This window comes from Oryctolagus cuniculus, chromosome X, assembly GCF_964237555.1.
Source record: "Oryctolagus cuniculus chromosome X, mOryCun1.1, whole genome shotgun sequence".
NCBI lineage: Eukaryota > Metazoa > Chordata > Mammalia > Lagomorpha > Leporidae > Oryctolagus > Oryctolagus cuniculus.
The window spans coordinates 56,671,673-56,688,695 of record NC_091453.1 but is presented as its reverse complement, the minus strand read 5'-3'; the positions used below and the strand labels follow the sequence as shown (position 1 = coordinate 56,688,695).

The 17,023-nt window shown below is 37.4% G+C and overlaps 1 pseudogene; it reads right to left on the bottom strand.

Annotated features, from left to right (window-relative positions):
* Positions 1–16,399: 16,399 nt before the first annotated feature.
* Positions 16,400–16,519, bottom strand: LOC127485080 (U2 spliceosomal RNA; annotated as a pseudogene).
* Between the last annotated feature and the right edge of the window lie 504 nt (positions 16,520–17,023).

The following is a 17,023-nucleotide window of genomic DNA, read 5'->3' as shown; positions in this document are numbered from 1 at the left end:
ACGTCATAAATAAGAGTGTCAATGGTTAAATCAACAACAGGAGTCACTGTACACTTACTCTCCATGTAGGATCTCTGTCCTTAATGCATTATACTATGCAAATTAACAGTAAAACTACTACTCAAACAGTACTTTATACTTCGTGTTTCTGTGTGGGTGCAAACTGTTGAAATCTTTACTTAGTATATACTAAGTTGATCTGTTTATGAAGATAATTGAAAATTAATCGTGATGAAGAATGGGATGGGAGAGGGAGTGGGAGATGGGATGGTTGTGGGGGGGAGGGAGGTTATGGGGGGAAATGCCACTATAATCCAAAAGCTGTATTTTCAAAATTTATATTTATTAAATAAAAGTTAAAAAAATTAAATCAATTCCCTTAAATGTTTTCCAGGGATAAAAGAAATCATGGAGAAAGAGCTAGAGGAAAACATTGACAGCACTGACAGAGAAAACAGGAAAGTATTCCCCCAAAATTAAGGACATCAATAAAAAGATATGCATAATGATAAATTTAATTTAGTGGTAAAAAATGTACATAGTGAAAAACACAAAATACTCATAAAAAAAGCTGAAGAAGGTACAAATAAATGAAAATATATCCTGTGTTTGTGGATTAGAAGAACTAATATGGCTAAAATGCCAATACTTCCCAAAGTGAACTACACTTTCAATTCAATGCCTATCAAAATTCCAGTGACATTTATCACAGAAGTGAAACAAACTGTCCTCAAGTTTGTATGGAATCACAAAAATCTCAAATAGTAAAAGGAATCTTAATTGAAACAGTGCTTGAGGTATTACATTACTTGACTTCAAAATGTACTACAAAGCTACATTAGTCAAAATAGCATTGTACTGGCATACAAGTAGACACATAGAACAATGAAATAGAATAGAATGTTCAGAAATAAATCTACACATTTATGGTGTATTGACTTTCAATAAAAGTTCCTAAGAATAAACAAGGTAGAAAAGACTTTATCTTAAATAAATGATTCTGCATAAACTTGATATCCACAGACAGAAAGAAGGAAATTGATTTTCTATATTACCTGCAAAAATAAACTCAAATTGGATTCAAAGCTTGAATGAAGGGCTAAGAATCACATGATAATCTCAATAAATGCATAAAATCACTCAGAAAACAACAACATCCATGTATGATAAAAACCTTGAATAAACTAAGTAGTATAGCAAGAAAACAGTTCTTTTTTTGATAAAGGGCTTATAGGAGCAACCCCATACACAACAGTTATCCACCCCTGAAAATAAAAACGCTTTGGAGAAAATTTAACAAAAGGATGTGGAATCCTTCTACACTGAAAATTACAAACCACTAATGAAAGAAATTGAACATGAAACAACAAAAAAAGAGAGAAGATTTCCAATTTCCATAGATTGGAAGAATTAATATTATTAGAATGTCCATACTTTCCAAAGTAACTTACAGATTCACACACTCTCCATCAAGGGAGCAATGATATTATTCACAGATCTTGAAAGAGCAACCCTATAATTTATATTAAAACATAAAAGATCTGTTTAGCCAGAGGAATCAAAAACAGAAAAAAACAAATCTGGAGGCCTCACAGTATGAGAATTCAAGATATACTACAGAGCTACTGTAACCAAAAGACCATGATATTAGCATCAAATCAAACACATAGACCAATGGAACATAATAGAAACCAAGAAATAAACACACACATCTACAGTCAACTTATCTTTCACAAAGCTGCCAAAAATATACCCTGGAGAATGGACAGTCTCTTAAAAAAAATGGTGTCTGAAAAATTGAATTTTCCTACTCAGAAGATGGAAACAAGACCCCAACTCTCATACTATACAAAAATCAACTTGAAGTAGATCAAATTCCTAACTGTGAGATCCAAATCTATGGAAATACTAGAAGAAAATAGGGAAAATATTTCAATGCTCTGGGATAGGCAACAATTTTTAAGACTCTAAAACATAGACAAGAACAACAGACAAATGATATTACATCAAGCTATGAAGCTTCTATATAGCAAATGAAACAGTCAACTGAGTGAAGACATAACCTATGGAATGAAAGAATATATCTGCAAACCATATATCTGACTAAAGGTTAATATTAAAAATGTGTAGAGGGGCTGGCGCTGTGGTGCATTAGGTTAATCTTCTGCCTGCGGCACCAGTATCCCATATGGGCACCAGTTCTAGTCTTGGCTGCTCCTCTTCTGATCCAGCTCTCTGCTATGGCCTGGGAAAGCAGTAGAAGATAGTCCAAGGCCTTGGGCACCTGCACCAGCAAGGGAGACCTGGAAGAAGCTCCTGGCTCCTGGCTTCAGATAGGCGCAGCTCTGGTCGTGGCAGCCATTGGGGAGTTGAACCAACAGAAGGAAGACCTTTCTATCTGTCTCTCCCTCTCACTGTCTGTAACTCTACCTCTCAAATAAATAAATAAATAAAATCTTTAAAAGAATGTGTAGAGAACTCAACCCTAACTGAAAAAAAAAAAACACAATAACAACACTTGATTTTAAAGATGGGCAAAAGTCTTATACAGACATGTCTCAAAAGAAGAGAAATGAATGGTCAGCAAGTATGTGAACAAATGCTCAACATCACTAATCATCAGGGAAATGCAAATTGAAACAAGAATGGGATACCACCTTACAGCTGTTACATGGAAATTATCAAAAAGGTAACCAGTGTTGCCATGAATGTGGAGAAAAGGGAATCATTGCACACAACTTTTGGGAATGTAAATTAATATAATTGTATGGAAGAGAGTATGAAAGTTTCTCACAAAATTAAAAATACAACTATCATATGATCCACCAATGCCACTACTGGGCATATAGCCAAAGGATATGAAATCAGTATGTCAAAGATATATCTGCACTCCCATGTTCATTGCAGCATTATTCACAATAGTCAAGGTATGGAATCAATCTAACTGTCCATCAATAGATAAATGCATAAACAATGTTATATATTCATAATGTATTATTTAAAAAGAAAGATATCCTGTCATTTACAACAATGTGGATGAACCCAGATGACAATAAGTGAAATAAGTCAGACACAGAAAGACAACCAGGACATGATCTCACTAAAATGATGTGGAACGTTAAAATTTGAACTCATAGAAAAAGATTAAAATGGTGGTTACAAGCGACTTGGAGCTAGAGTGATTGGGAAGATAGCTGTCAGAGAACATAAAATTTCAATTAATCTGGAAGAGTAAATTAAAGAGTTCTATTGTATATCATGAGACTACAGTGAATATATTGAATAGATATATTCAATTGCCAAGAGAATACATTTTAAGCATTCCCACCAATAAAAATGATAAATATGTGTGAGGTAATGCATATACTAACGAGCTGGATTTACCCATCACGTAACATGTAAATGTATATCATAATATCATATTGCATATGATAAATACATAAACATACAATTTTAATTATCAATTAAAATATAAATAAATTAAAATACCAGGCAAAGAGACTGCCTACCTGGCTCAGAGTGTGTCAGGCAAAGGTGGTTTAGTACACCAGGTATTGTGTTATGCAAAATAGTCTGAATTAATTATGTATACATGATACATTTTTATCCTCAGAGTACCAGGACCATTCATTTGATTCCACTTTTATCCAACACTGTGGTTCTTTACACACAGCTTCATACATTTTCAGCACCGAGTTTTTGTAGAATTAGAGATTGTTTTTATCACTTTCAGAAACTTTTGGTTTATGTAAAAACATATCAATAAGTATGACTTTAGTCTCTTTAAAGTGGATTTTGTTGTCCTGTGTACAGACCAAATTATCCAGATCCTCTTTATCCTATAACTTATATCCAGGATTATTACATGTCTAGGAAAACAGTGATAACTAAATGAATTTGGAGAACATATTGAATCATAAGGCAAGGAGAACTGACTCCAAGGTAATGGATACTATTAGTAACAATAAGAGAGTAGGCTCTGTAAGATATACAGGAACATTGAAAATAATTTCGGCGTTATGAGGGGAGGCGCCAAGATGGCAGTACAGCAACAGGACATTAGAAGAAACACAGGACAAAATAGATAGTTAATAAGGAAAGGGGATACAAGCTGGTGACAGAGCCATGAGAATTTTATGCAGAGAAGCCAAGGAGTCCAACAAAGACTATGCAGGTCCATGCTGAGGGAGCAAAAAAGAAAGGGAAGTGTCGGAGGTGTGGTGGCGGCATGGTGGAGAAGCTGAACGAGGAGACTGACGTCATCCCTCCCCTGGCAGACTAGATGAGACATGAGCCTGTGAATCCATAAAGCTGCGGGTAGCAGTGGGTGAGGAGCCTGGCGAACTCGGTTTGAAGTTCTAAGTGGGAAGAATTGGGGAACAAACAGAGTGGCTGGGCACATCCTTGTCTATCTGTGTCTCCCCTTCTCCCCAAATGGACCTGTGGCTGGCTGGGAGAAGCCATATTGTTTGTTTACATCCTTGAACTTAAGCAGGTGGCTACCTCATTTGCCACCTGAGCACACGACCATCAAATGTGGGGGCCACTTCACAACACCCCCCTCCTGGGAATGAGAATCACATTTCAGAGTAATTTCTCCCCCACCATGCAAGCTGTAAAACAAGAAGTCCTAAATATTGAAATCTTGAGATTGTTTCATGCACCATTGAGAAGTGATCCCAGCCCCCAGTAGGCGGCGCTAGGTGCAACAGAGCTCTCATACCTGCCCCATTAGGATCAAGAAGCGAGCAGGGCTCTCAGAAGCAGGGCTGTGTGCCTCCACTTGCAACACAGAGACATATAGTAGCTCACAACAGAGGGAACTTTCATTACAAGCATCAAAACCCATATTAAAGAGAAAAGCAATCCAAAATGCCAAAAAATAAAGGCAAAAAACTTAATAAGAATGAGGAAGACAATATGAACCCCCAAAAAGAGCATGACAATTCTTCAATAATAGAAGCTGAAGAAGAAAGGATCGAGGATATGCCAGAAACAGAATTCAGAAAATTAATTGTCAGATTACTTAGAAGCAATCAGAAACAAATTCACAATATAAATGAAAAGTGTTCCCAAGTTTCTGAGCTATGAAGCAGAAGACAGAATGAAATACTAGACATGAAGAATTCAAAAAATCAAATAAAAAATGCAATGGAAAGTCTTAGCAATAGAGTAAGTGAGACAGAAGAAAGAATATCAGAACTAGAAGAAAAATATCAAAATAATACAGTCAGAACAAACACAAGAGGAAGAAATTAAAATTAAAAAATATGGTTGGAGATCTACAGGGTTCTATCAAACAACCCAACAAATGGACCCTAGGAATTCTGGAAGGCATGGAAAGAGAGAAGGGATGGGAAGACCTTCTTAATGAAATAATAACAGAGAATTTCCCCAATCTGGAGAAAGAAAGAGACATTCAAGACATTCAGAACTCCCAACAGACATGACCAGAAAAGATTTTACATTGATATATTATAGCAAAACTCTCCTCAGTAACACATTAAGAAAAGATTTTAAAATGCACACGAGTAAACAAAAAATCACATTCAGAGGAAACCAAATTAGACTCACTCCAGACTTCACATCACAAACCCTACAGGCAAGGATTATGGCGAGACATACTCCAAGTCCTAAGGGAAAAAAAATGGTCAACCCAGATTACTATAGTCTGCAAAACTCTCATTTATGAATGAGGGAGAAATAAGCATCTTCCACAACAAACAAAATTGAAAGAATTCATAACTAGTCACCCAGCCCTACAAGAGAAACTCAAGGATGTCTTACACACAGAAACATAGAATCAGGATAATCACTACAAAAGTAGATGAACGCAGAAAATGACTCAGCTAAAGTACAAATGAAATTCAAAATACATAAACAGAACTATTTATGGAAATGTGGCAGGGCAAAGTTGATACTTAACAATAGTCATGCTGAGTGTAAATGTTCTCAACTCCCCAGTTAAAAGACACAGACTGGCTAAATGGATTAAAAAGAAAACCCATCTATTTGCTGCCTATAAGAAACACATTTTACCAACAAAGATGCATGCAGAGTGAAAGTGAGGGATGAAAAAAGATAATCCATGCTAACAGACACCAAAAAAGAGCAGGTGTGGTCATCCTAATATCAAACAAACTAGACTTTAACACAAAAACAATTAAAAGAGACAAAGAAGGACACTATATAATGATTAAAGGATCAATTCAACAGGAATATGTGGCTATTAAGAATGTATAATCACCTAATTACAGAGCACATGGCTATTTAAAAGCAGTGGTAATGGATTTAAAAGGAGATATAGACTCAAATACAATAGTAACAGAGGACTTCAATACCCAAATTTCAGCAATGGACAGATCAACCAGACAGAAAAGTCAACAAGGAAACAACAGAGTTAATCAATACCATAGACCAAACAGACCTAGCAGATATCTACAGAACCTTCCACCCTACAGCCATGGAGTACACATTTTTCTTTTCTTTTTTTTAAAGATTTATTTTATTTATTTGGAAGACAGAGTTACAGAGAGAGGTAGAGACAAAGAGAGAGGTCTTCCACCTGCTGGTTCACTCCCCATACGACTGTCACAGCCAGAGCTGTGCCAATCCAAGCAAGGAGCCAGGAGCTTCTTCCGGGTCTCCCATGTGGGGGCAGGGGCCCAAGAACTTGGGCCATCTTCTACTGCTATCCCAGGCCATAGCAGAGAGCTGGGTTGGAAGAGGAGCAGCTGGGACTAGAACTTCCGCCCATATGGGATGCCAGCGCTTCAGGCCAGGACTTTAACCCACTGCACCACAGCGCCAGCCCCACATTTTTCTCTCCAGTATATAGAACATTTTCTAGCATGTGCCACATGCTAGGCCATAAAGGAAGTCTCAGCAAATTAAAAAAATAAATCATACCATGCATCTTCTCGGACCACAATGCAATGAAGCTAGAAATCACCAAATCAAGAATCTCTATATCATATGCAAATACATGAGAATGAACAATATGTTCCTGAATGAACAGTGGGTCATAGAAGAAATCAGAAGAGAAAACAAAAAATTTCTGGAAACAAAAGAAGACACCAATACAACATACCAAAATTTGTGGGATACAGCAAAAACGATGTTAATAGAAAGTTTATAGCAGTTGGTGCCTACATCAAGAAACTGAAAAGGCACCAAATAAGTGAAATATCTATGCATCTCAAGGATCTAGAAAAACAACAATAAACCAAACTCAAAACCAATAGAAAAAAAGAAGTGGGATTACATTAAATTGAGAAGTTTCTGTACTGCAAAAGAAACAGGAAAGTAAAGAGGCAGCTGACAGATTGGGAGAAATTGTTGGCAAACCATGCAACTGATAAGGGATTAATAACCAGAATATATAAAGTGATCAAGAAACGCAATAGCAACAAACAAACAATCCAGTCAAGAAATGGGAAAAGAGGAAATCCAAATGGCCAACAGACACATGAAAAAATGTTCAGGATCACTAGCCTTCAGGGGAATGCAAGTAAAAACCACAATGAGGTTTTACCTCACCCAAGTTAAAATGACTTTCATACAGAAATCACCAAACAAAAAATGCTGGTGAGGATGTGGGGGAAAAGGTACTCCAATACACTGTTGGTGGGAATGCAAACTGGTAAAACCACTAAGGGAAACAGTTTGGATATACCTCAGAAATATGAATATAGTCCTACCATACCACCCAGCCATACCACACCTCAGAATTTAACCAAGGGAAATGAAATCAGCAAATAAAATAATCATCTGCACCTCCATGTTTATTGCAGCTGAATTCACGATAGCTAAGACATGGAATCAACCTAAATGCCTATCAATGTAAGACTGCATAAAGAAATTACGGGATGTGTACTCTATGGAATACTACACAGTTACACAGTGGCTTAAAAAAAAGAACAAAATCTGGTCATTTGCCTCAAACTGTATGAATCTGGAAAACATTATACTTAGTGAAATAAGCCAGTCCCAAAGGGACAAATACCATATGTTCTCCCTGATCCGTGATAACTAACAGAGCACCTAAAAGGAAACCTGCAGAAGTGAAGTAGACACTATGAGAAGCAATGACTTGAAAAGTCCTTATCTTAACTGCTGAGGAAAAGTTTATTATTTTATTTTATTATTATTTTTTACTACTTAATACCATTGGTTGAACTCTTTAATTAACATAGAATTAATCAGATACTTGGATAGGATTAAGTGTCAAAGGGATCACATAAATAAGACCAAGTATCTGGTAATAACAATAGATCGAATTAAAAAGGAGAGAATGTTCCAACATGGGAAGCAGGCCACACAGCCGACTTATAGAATGACAAATGTCCTAAATAGCACTCTGACCTCAGAATCAGCCCTTAAGATATCCTGGTCTTGCTGAAAAGCCCATGAGAGCATTTCAGGCATGGAAAGCCAAGACGCCATGGCAAAAAATGTTCCACATGAAAGATCTCTGTGAATGAGACCCCATTGAAAAGAAGGGGCCATCAACAAATTATGTACTTTTCTCTGAAGGGAAGAGAGAATTTCCACTTTGACTATGGCCCTGTCTAAGCACTGACGGAGTTTGTGAACTCAAAAGGCTTCCGTAGCCTTGGCAGCTCATGACAAGAGCCTCACTGATGTCATAAATAAGTGTTAATTGTTAAATCAACAACGGGAGTCACTGTGCACCAGCTCCTCATGTAGGTCCTCTGTCCTTAATGAGTTATGAGAATTAACTGCAAAACTTGTTCTCAAACAGTACTTTTTACTTTGTGTATGTATGTGGGTGCAAATTGTTAAAATCTTTACTTAGTATAGAGTTGGTCTACTTATATTAAGTGAATTAAAATGAATCTTAATGAAGAATGAGATGGGAGAGGGAGTAGGAAATGGGATGGGAGTGGGGGTGGGAGGGCGGGTGTGGAGGGAAGAAACACTATATTCCTAAAGCTGTACCTATGAAATTTTATTCATTAAATAAAAGCTTTCTAAAAAAATGTTCAAAGGCCGGCACTGTGCTGTGGTAGATTAAGCCTCCACCTATGGCGCTGACATCTTATATGGGCTCCAGTTTGTGTTCCAGCTGTTCCAGTTCCAAAACAGCTCTCTGCTAATGGCCTGGAAAAGCAGTGAAGGATGGCCCAGGTGCTTGGGCCCCTGCACCCATTTGGGAGACTCAGAAAAAGCTCCTAGCTCCTGGCTTCAGACCAGCTCAGCTCTGGCCTTGCAACCATTGGAGGAGTGAACCAGCGGATGGAAGACCTCTCTCTCTCTCTGCCTCTCTATCTGTAAATCTACCTCTCAAATAAATCAATAAATCTTTTTTAAAAAAGAAAATAATTTCTTACCACAGTTTTTTTTTCTACCTCACAGCAAAATACAGATGAATACTTTTTTTTGTTTTTTTCAGGAAGTTAGTATTGAATGACCTGACTATGACTATGCAGGCAAAAGAAAGATATATACAATATTTTATAATTTGTATGCCAGCTTTTCATACAGTATAACAAGTAACTGAGAGGTACTATTTGTGAAGGAAGAAAGTTTAGTTTAGCTTACAGTTTTGTGAATTAACATTGCAAGTTTGGACTTGCCATTAGTTCAGGCATCTGGTAAGGTTGGAGGACAGTGATGGAAACATCACATGACAATCCAGGAGGCACAGAGACAGGTATCCTGCTCATCCATACCTATGTGGTCTCTACCAATGTCCATGATTCAATCATGGGAGCACAACAGTAGCAACAAATTCCAACCACTTCCTGAAGGCCACATTTTCTGACACCATAATTGCATTAGGTTTCCACCCTTAATTAATTAACCATTAATATTAACCCATTAAGTGCTAACAAAAAAAAAAAAACTTTGGATATCTTTGGGGATACATAGTTTAGAATCTCATCTAATATTCGAATTAAACTCCTCCAGTTGTGAGTTCTGTACAACCTAAAACAAGCTACACACTTCCAAGATATAGTGACAGGAAAGGAACACAGTCTATGTTTCCTTTCCAAAAGGGCAGAGAGAGAGAAATAAAGCACTGGTCAGACCAAAGAAAGAACAAAATTCAGCAGATGGCAAACAATAAATCCTAAAGTTCCACATCTGGCATCCTTGATACAATGTGGTGGGGCCAGAGTTCCAAAGGGCTTCAGCAGCACCACCCTTATAACTTTGCTGGTCACAGCCCATGCTTCAGGTCTCACAGACTGGAGTCTCATCTCTGCACTTCTGCTAAGCATTGCTTTGGTAGTGATTCTCTGAGGCAACTCCAGCCCCACATTTCTGGTTGGCATTGCCATAATAAGGAGTTTCTATCTGGGTCATCAAATTTTCTGAAATGTTCTCTGAAATCTAGGTAGAGGCCCCCAAGCCTCTATGGCTCTCTCGCTCTCTGCCCATATGGCTGCTCCTGAGACCGCACACCAATGTTATGACTTTTCTGGGCCTGAAATACCACTTGTAGCTTCCCTTGGCAGATGACTCACAATGCTTGTACCTCTACCTTTATGTGCTTTTGCTTCTGTAGTTCCACCTGTCATCACCCCATCAGGAGCTTCATGCAAAGACTTTAACCCTTCAGCACAAGTCTATCAGGCCTCACTTTGAAATTTCAGTGTAAGCCACCATGACTTGATAATTCTTGAAGTCTACATGTTTAAAAAGCCAGCTTCATATGGATGATGCCAAAGACTGCTATGAGCATAACCCACACTTGGTCCTTCTGGAACCTTGGCCGCAGCCCCGAAGTGCTTTGATAGATGAACACAGGGAAATAAATGCTGAGGCAGCCTTGGGTTAGCTCTCTGATGGTGCCCTGTAATTTTACAAAAAAAAAAATTTTCCCTTCCAAGCCTCCAAGCTTGTGATGGGAAGGTCAGCCTTGAAAATCTCTGAAATCCTTTCAGGATCTTTCTTCAATTCTCTTTTCTATCACGACATAGCACACTTTCACCTGTGCTAATCTCTAGCAAGAAGTGTCTCAATCATACTCTGGCCCAAATATACTTTTGCTTTACTTCTTCTCTAGCTAAGGTGAATTTTTGAACTCTTTCTGCTGTGTGCCTTTTCACTACTGATTCTGTCTGTAAAACTTGCTAAAAGCAGTTGACAACACGTAGCAGTCTGAATGCTTTGCTGCATTGAAACTCTGCCATGCAAACTGATCCACCATATTTTTTAACTTTTATTTAATAAATATAAATTTCCAAGGTACAGCGGCTTTTTCCCCCAAAAACCACCCTCCCACCCGCAACCATCCCATCCCCTACTCCCTCCCATCCCATTCTTCATCACGATTCATTTTCAATTATCTTTATATACAGAAGATCAATTTAGTGTATACTAAGTAAAGATTTCAACAGTTTGCACCCACACAGACACACAAAGTATAAAGTACTGTTTGAGTACTAGTTATACCGTTAATTCACATAGTACAACACCTTAAAGACAGAGATCCTACATGGGGAGTATGTGCACATTGACTCCTGTTGTTGATTTAACCATTGACACTCTTATTTATGACGTCAGTAATCACCCGAGGCTCTTGTCATGAGCTGCCAAGGCTGTGGAAGCCTCTTGAATTCACCAACTCTGATGATATTTAGACAAGGTCATAGTCAAAGTGGAAGCTCTCTCCTCCCTTCAGAGAAAGGTACCTCTTTCTTTGATGGCCCGTTCTTTCCGCTGGGATCTCACTCACAGAGATCTTTCATTTAGGTCATTTTTTGCCAGAGTGTCTTGGCTTTCCATGCCTAAAATACTCTCATGGGCTTTTTATCCAGATCCGAATGCCTTAAGGGCTGATTCTGAGGCCAGAGTGCTGTTATAGGACATCTGCCTTTCTATGAGTCTGCTGTGTATCCCACGTCCCATGTTGGATTGTTCTTTCTTTTTTAATTCTATAAGTTAGTATTAGCAGAGACTAGTCTTGTGTATGTGATCCCTTTGACTCTTAATCCTATCATTATGATCAATTATGAACTGAAACTGATCACTCTGACTAGTGAGATGGTATTGGTACATGCAATCTTGATGGGATTGAATTGGAATCCCCTGACACATTTCTAACTCTACCATTAGGGGTAAGTCTGATTGAGCATGTGCTGAACTGTACATCTCCTCCCTCTCTTATTCCAACTCTTATATTTAACAGGGATCAGTTTTCAGTTAAATTTAAATACCTAAGAATAATTGTGTGTTAATTAAAGAGTTCAACCAATGGTATTAAGTAGAACAAAAAAAAATACTAAAAAGGATGAAGTATTAAATTGTATATCAACAGTAATGACAAGGGCTGATCAAGTCACTGTTTCTCATAGTGTCCATTTCACTTCAACAGGTTTCCTTTTAGGTGCACAGTTAGTTGTCACAGATCAGGGAGAACATATCTTTAAGTTTAGTCTTTCAGAAAGATTCAGAACAGGTATTTTTGTCATAATGTAATAAAGATGACCCGTATTCACATTCCCAATAGAATCCTCATTTCCATCAAAAACTTCATCAGCATGGCCTGTACCATTTTTATCATCATCATTCTGGTATTCTGAGTCATTGTCAGAATCACCTATGACACTGTTCCAGCTTTTTGAACTTTCTCTAGCCAGATCCTTAAAACTCTTCCATTCTTCTCTGGTAAGCCAATTCCAAATTCTCCTCCATGTCTTCAGTTACAGATAGTAATAACGACACTACTCCTTTGCACCAGTTTTCTGTATTAGTGAGTTTTTTGTCACTGTAACAAATGCTTGAGAGGAACTACTTAAAAAGGAAGCTTATTTTGGTTTACAACTTCTGTGGTTTATAGTCCTAGATCAGGATGTCCAACTGCTTCAGGCATCTGATGAGGCTGGAGAATGGCAGGGGAGTGATCATATAGTAAAGCAGGAAGCAGAGAGACAGGGAACCTGCTAATCTATGCCTATGTTCCCTCTTTTTATAAAACTACCATGATTCAATCATGGGAGTTCCATCCTAATGGCCCCATCGAATCAGTTCCTAAAGTGTCCAACTTCAGACACTGTAATAGCATTGTTTCTATCTGTAATCCATTACTCATTAACCAAAGTCTTTGAGGACCTCTAACACAAAGGCCTTTGGGGAATACCCAAACTAATACTCTAACCATAACGTAATCATTTCTAAATTCTTTTTTATTATAAAATTATCTTTCTCTAAGTTTTTTCCTAATACATTTAAGTGATAAAGTCAAATAAATCCTATTGTTCTTCAAGGTGAAATGTCTCTTTAGATTATTTTACCAAATAACAACTTTATGTAATTGTTTAACATAAGCATATCCATGCCAACTAGGAAAGCTAACTAGTTAGAGGAGTAAACTAGCACATCTTTTTTCACCTTGATATCTGACTTTCAAAAACATACATTTTCCCCTTTCCTCATAAAGCCATGATGTCCAATACCTTATATTGTTGAAATGATTTTGTTATGAACAGAAACAATGAAAAATAGTTTCCATAGCAACATGTCTTTCTATATGAAAACAGAACATCATTTCTATTACAATTCAAGTTTTATTTTGTCCATTTGCCTATTGATTCACTCAGAATAGAGCAGATGTTGAACATTATTTTGAGGAAAGGGTAGAGGCAAATGAGCAGTTTAAAAATATGCGAAATTTAGTGACATCGGCCTTCTGATATAGACAATTATAAAACATGACATGGGCAAAAGAATTAAGCTATATGTTAAGGATGTGCCTTTTAAATTTTACATGGACATATAAACCAATAGAGTTTTTAGAATCGACATATGAAGATGAATGAGAATTGATTGGCTGTGCTATAAATACATGTGCATGAAATGAATTATAACACGTGATAATATAGGCAAGGCTCAGAAACTAGATAGATAGTAAACAAATCTGGCACTGAAGCTATTAATGAAGACTAAGATTCCTTGAAACTCAAAATTCATAGATCCCAGATGGATTAACAGCAATAAAGCAAGACTGATCTCTGACCCAGCTGAATGAATTACCTGAATAATTTGGTGCTCTGAAAACTTAAATTGGGTATATAATTCTATGTGTGTATGTTTATATGTGTGTATGAGACAAAATGAGAGAGAGAGAGACAAATGAAGAGAGAGATTAATTGGAAAATTGGCCATGTAAGGGACAGTTTTCTGAAACCTAAGGTATTCAGATGAATGTGTAGGGTGCTACAAACACACAGATGAAGAATAATTCATTCTGCCTAGGGAAAGCCAACAAAGGTTTCATGGAAGAGGTGACAAGAATAAAGATGATATTGATCATATTAAAATGTTTATATAGGAAGCTGATTGGATGTGATACTTTGTGCATTTATAAAATCATGTACAATACAGTCATAAGGACTTGTCTCAATGATGTAATACTTTACAAAAATAATTTTTAAGGGAACACTATTAAAATGCTCAGTTTGCACATATACTTGGACTCTCCCTTAACTATTAGAAGCAAAACTGTTTTTTAAAGAGTTGCTATGCAATTTCAATGGTAATTATGTAATGAATCTGAAAGATGAGAAGGGAATCTTTAAAAAAAAAAAGATTTATTTATTTAATTAGTTATTTGAAAGGCAGAAAACAGAGTATAGACAGAAAGAGACCAGCCACTGGTTCATGCCCCAGATGGCTACAACAATCAGGTCTGGGCCAGCCCAAAGCCAGGAGCCAGAATTCCATCCTGGTCTCCCACATGAATGACAAGCATCTAAGAACTTGGGCCACTTTGTGCTGTCTTCCCAGGCACATTAATAGGAGGCTAGATCAGAAATGGAACAGCCAGGTCTCAAACTGGTGCTTCGGTATGGGATGCTGGCATTGGAAGTGGAAGCTTAACCTATGATGTCACGATGCCAGTTAAGTCAAAATACTTTAGGAAGATGAGGAGAAGAAGGCATTTCACAACAAAGATAATAGCACTAACATTAGAAGGAAGGAAATAAAAAGCATAATTTGTGGTAGAAAATGTGACCTGTTGTGTTTGAAATCAGTATTCTATTTTTACAGTAAAAGACAAAAATGTTTTCAGATTTGGGAAATCCAGATAATATTTCGGTCATGACGCCAGCACGTATAGTATAACTAGCTTGTTTCATCATAGCAGCAAAGATAAGAATGCAGCAGAGACTAGAAATATGTGAGGGGAATGGGGAGACTAGATAGATGATGGCCATTAAGAAATCCAATCATTTAACTATCTATCCGAGGCTGACAGAGAAATTAAAGAAATGGTAGCCTAGGAAGGACAGTAAATGTGAAAGGGACATTTAACAGCTGACAGGTGCAAGAAATTGAGAGGAATTTCCTGTTTTTACCATGAATTGTGTCACATCGATATAGTAAAACCTGTCTTCTGATGAACAAGTTCCTCTATAACAATAGAGCTGACCCTGTGAAAACTTTTCAAAACAGCTATCTGCTTCCCTTCAAGTATTTTACCTCCACCTTGTGTCATGAGCCCCAGGCACTGTATGTGCTTCTATATACCAAATGTTTCCATGATATTCTTTGGTTGCCTCCAGATTCCTACAGTGCTGTTATATTCAGGGTTATTGTGCCTAGGAAAGAACACGTACATCTTCTTCCTTCAACTCAGTCTCCTGTTCTGTGTCCTAGGTCTTATCAGTTCTACTTCCCAACACGTGTCAAACCTGTCCACTCATATCCAAAGTGTCGCTATGTTAGTTTAGGTCTCTATTTTTCAATGGTTTTCTATTGCTTACAACATAAAATTCAAACTGTCACAATAATAATCAGGGTCTGAAATGAGCTAATGGCATTTCTAAAATTACTGTAGCTGCACTTTATGAATTTGTTGACACATTAAAAGAATCTTCCATGTTAGATCAGCAAGTTATGTACTGTAAGAATAAAAATGATATTGGTCATATTAAAATGTTTATATGGTAAGCAGATTGGATGTGATACTTTGTAAATTTAAAAATCACTTATAACACAGTCATAAGAATTTGTCTACATAATGTAATGTTTTGCAAAAACTGTTTTTTTAAAGGAACACCATTAAAATGCTGAGCTTGCACATATACTTGGGCTCTTTCCTAACTATTAGAAGGAAACTTTTCTTAAGAGCTGCTATGCAGTTTCAAGGATAATTATGTAATGAATCTGAATGTCCTTGAATAGACTGGTTTTGCATTTAATTTTTCCATCTTTTATGCATAAAGCCTAATCTTTGAACACAAAATTGGTTAGATTAAGTAATGTACATAATACTCCACAATCCTTGAGGGTTTTTCCGCCTGTTTTAGAAACATGAAGCCTGATTCTTAATTTAAATATTTGAACTGTCTTTATGTTTGACTTAGGCAAGGCATATGTGCCTCAGTATTTTTCATTTCTAAAGTTTAATATTTATAATGTTCCTATAAGGTTGTTATGAAGATTAATATGAGGGGTCGCCACAAAAGTTCATAGAAAATACATACTATTATACTGATAAGAACAGATACTACACTTGATCCTGACCAAAAGGCCAAGAAACGATCTAAAATGCGTACTATAGGCAGGCGCCGCAGCTCACTAGGCTAATCCTCCGCCTTGCGGCGCCGGCACACTGGGTTCTAGTCCCGGTCAGGGCTCCGGATTCTGCCCCAGTTGCCCTTCTTCCAGGCCAGCTCTCTGCTGTGGCCAGGGAGTGCAGTGGAGGATGGCCCCAGTGCTTGGGCCCTGCACCCCATGGGAGACCAGGAGAAGCACCTGGCTCCTGCCATCGGATCAGCGCGGTGTGCCGGCTGCAGCGTGCCGGCCGCGCCGGCCATTGGAGGGTGAACCAACGGCAAAAGGAGGACCTTTCTCTCTGTCTCTTTCTCTCACTGTCCACTCTGCCTGTCAAAAAAAAATGCATGCTATAAAAAAGCATAGATTTCAAAAAATATTTCTACCAAAATAGACTTGTTTTAATTCTATCTTTCCATGAACTTTTTGAAGTTTTCTCTATAATGTAATACATGTGAAGAATTTAGCATAGTTACAGTCACACAATTAATTT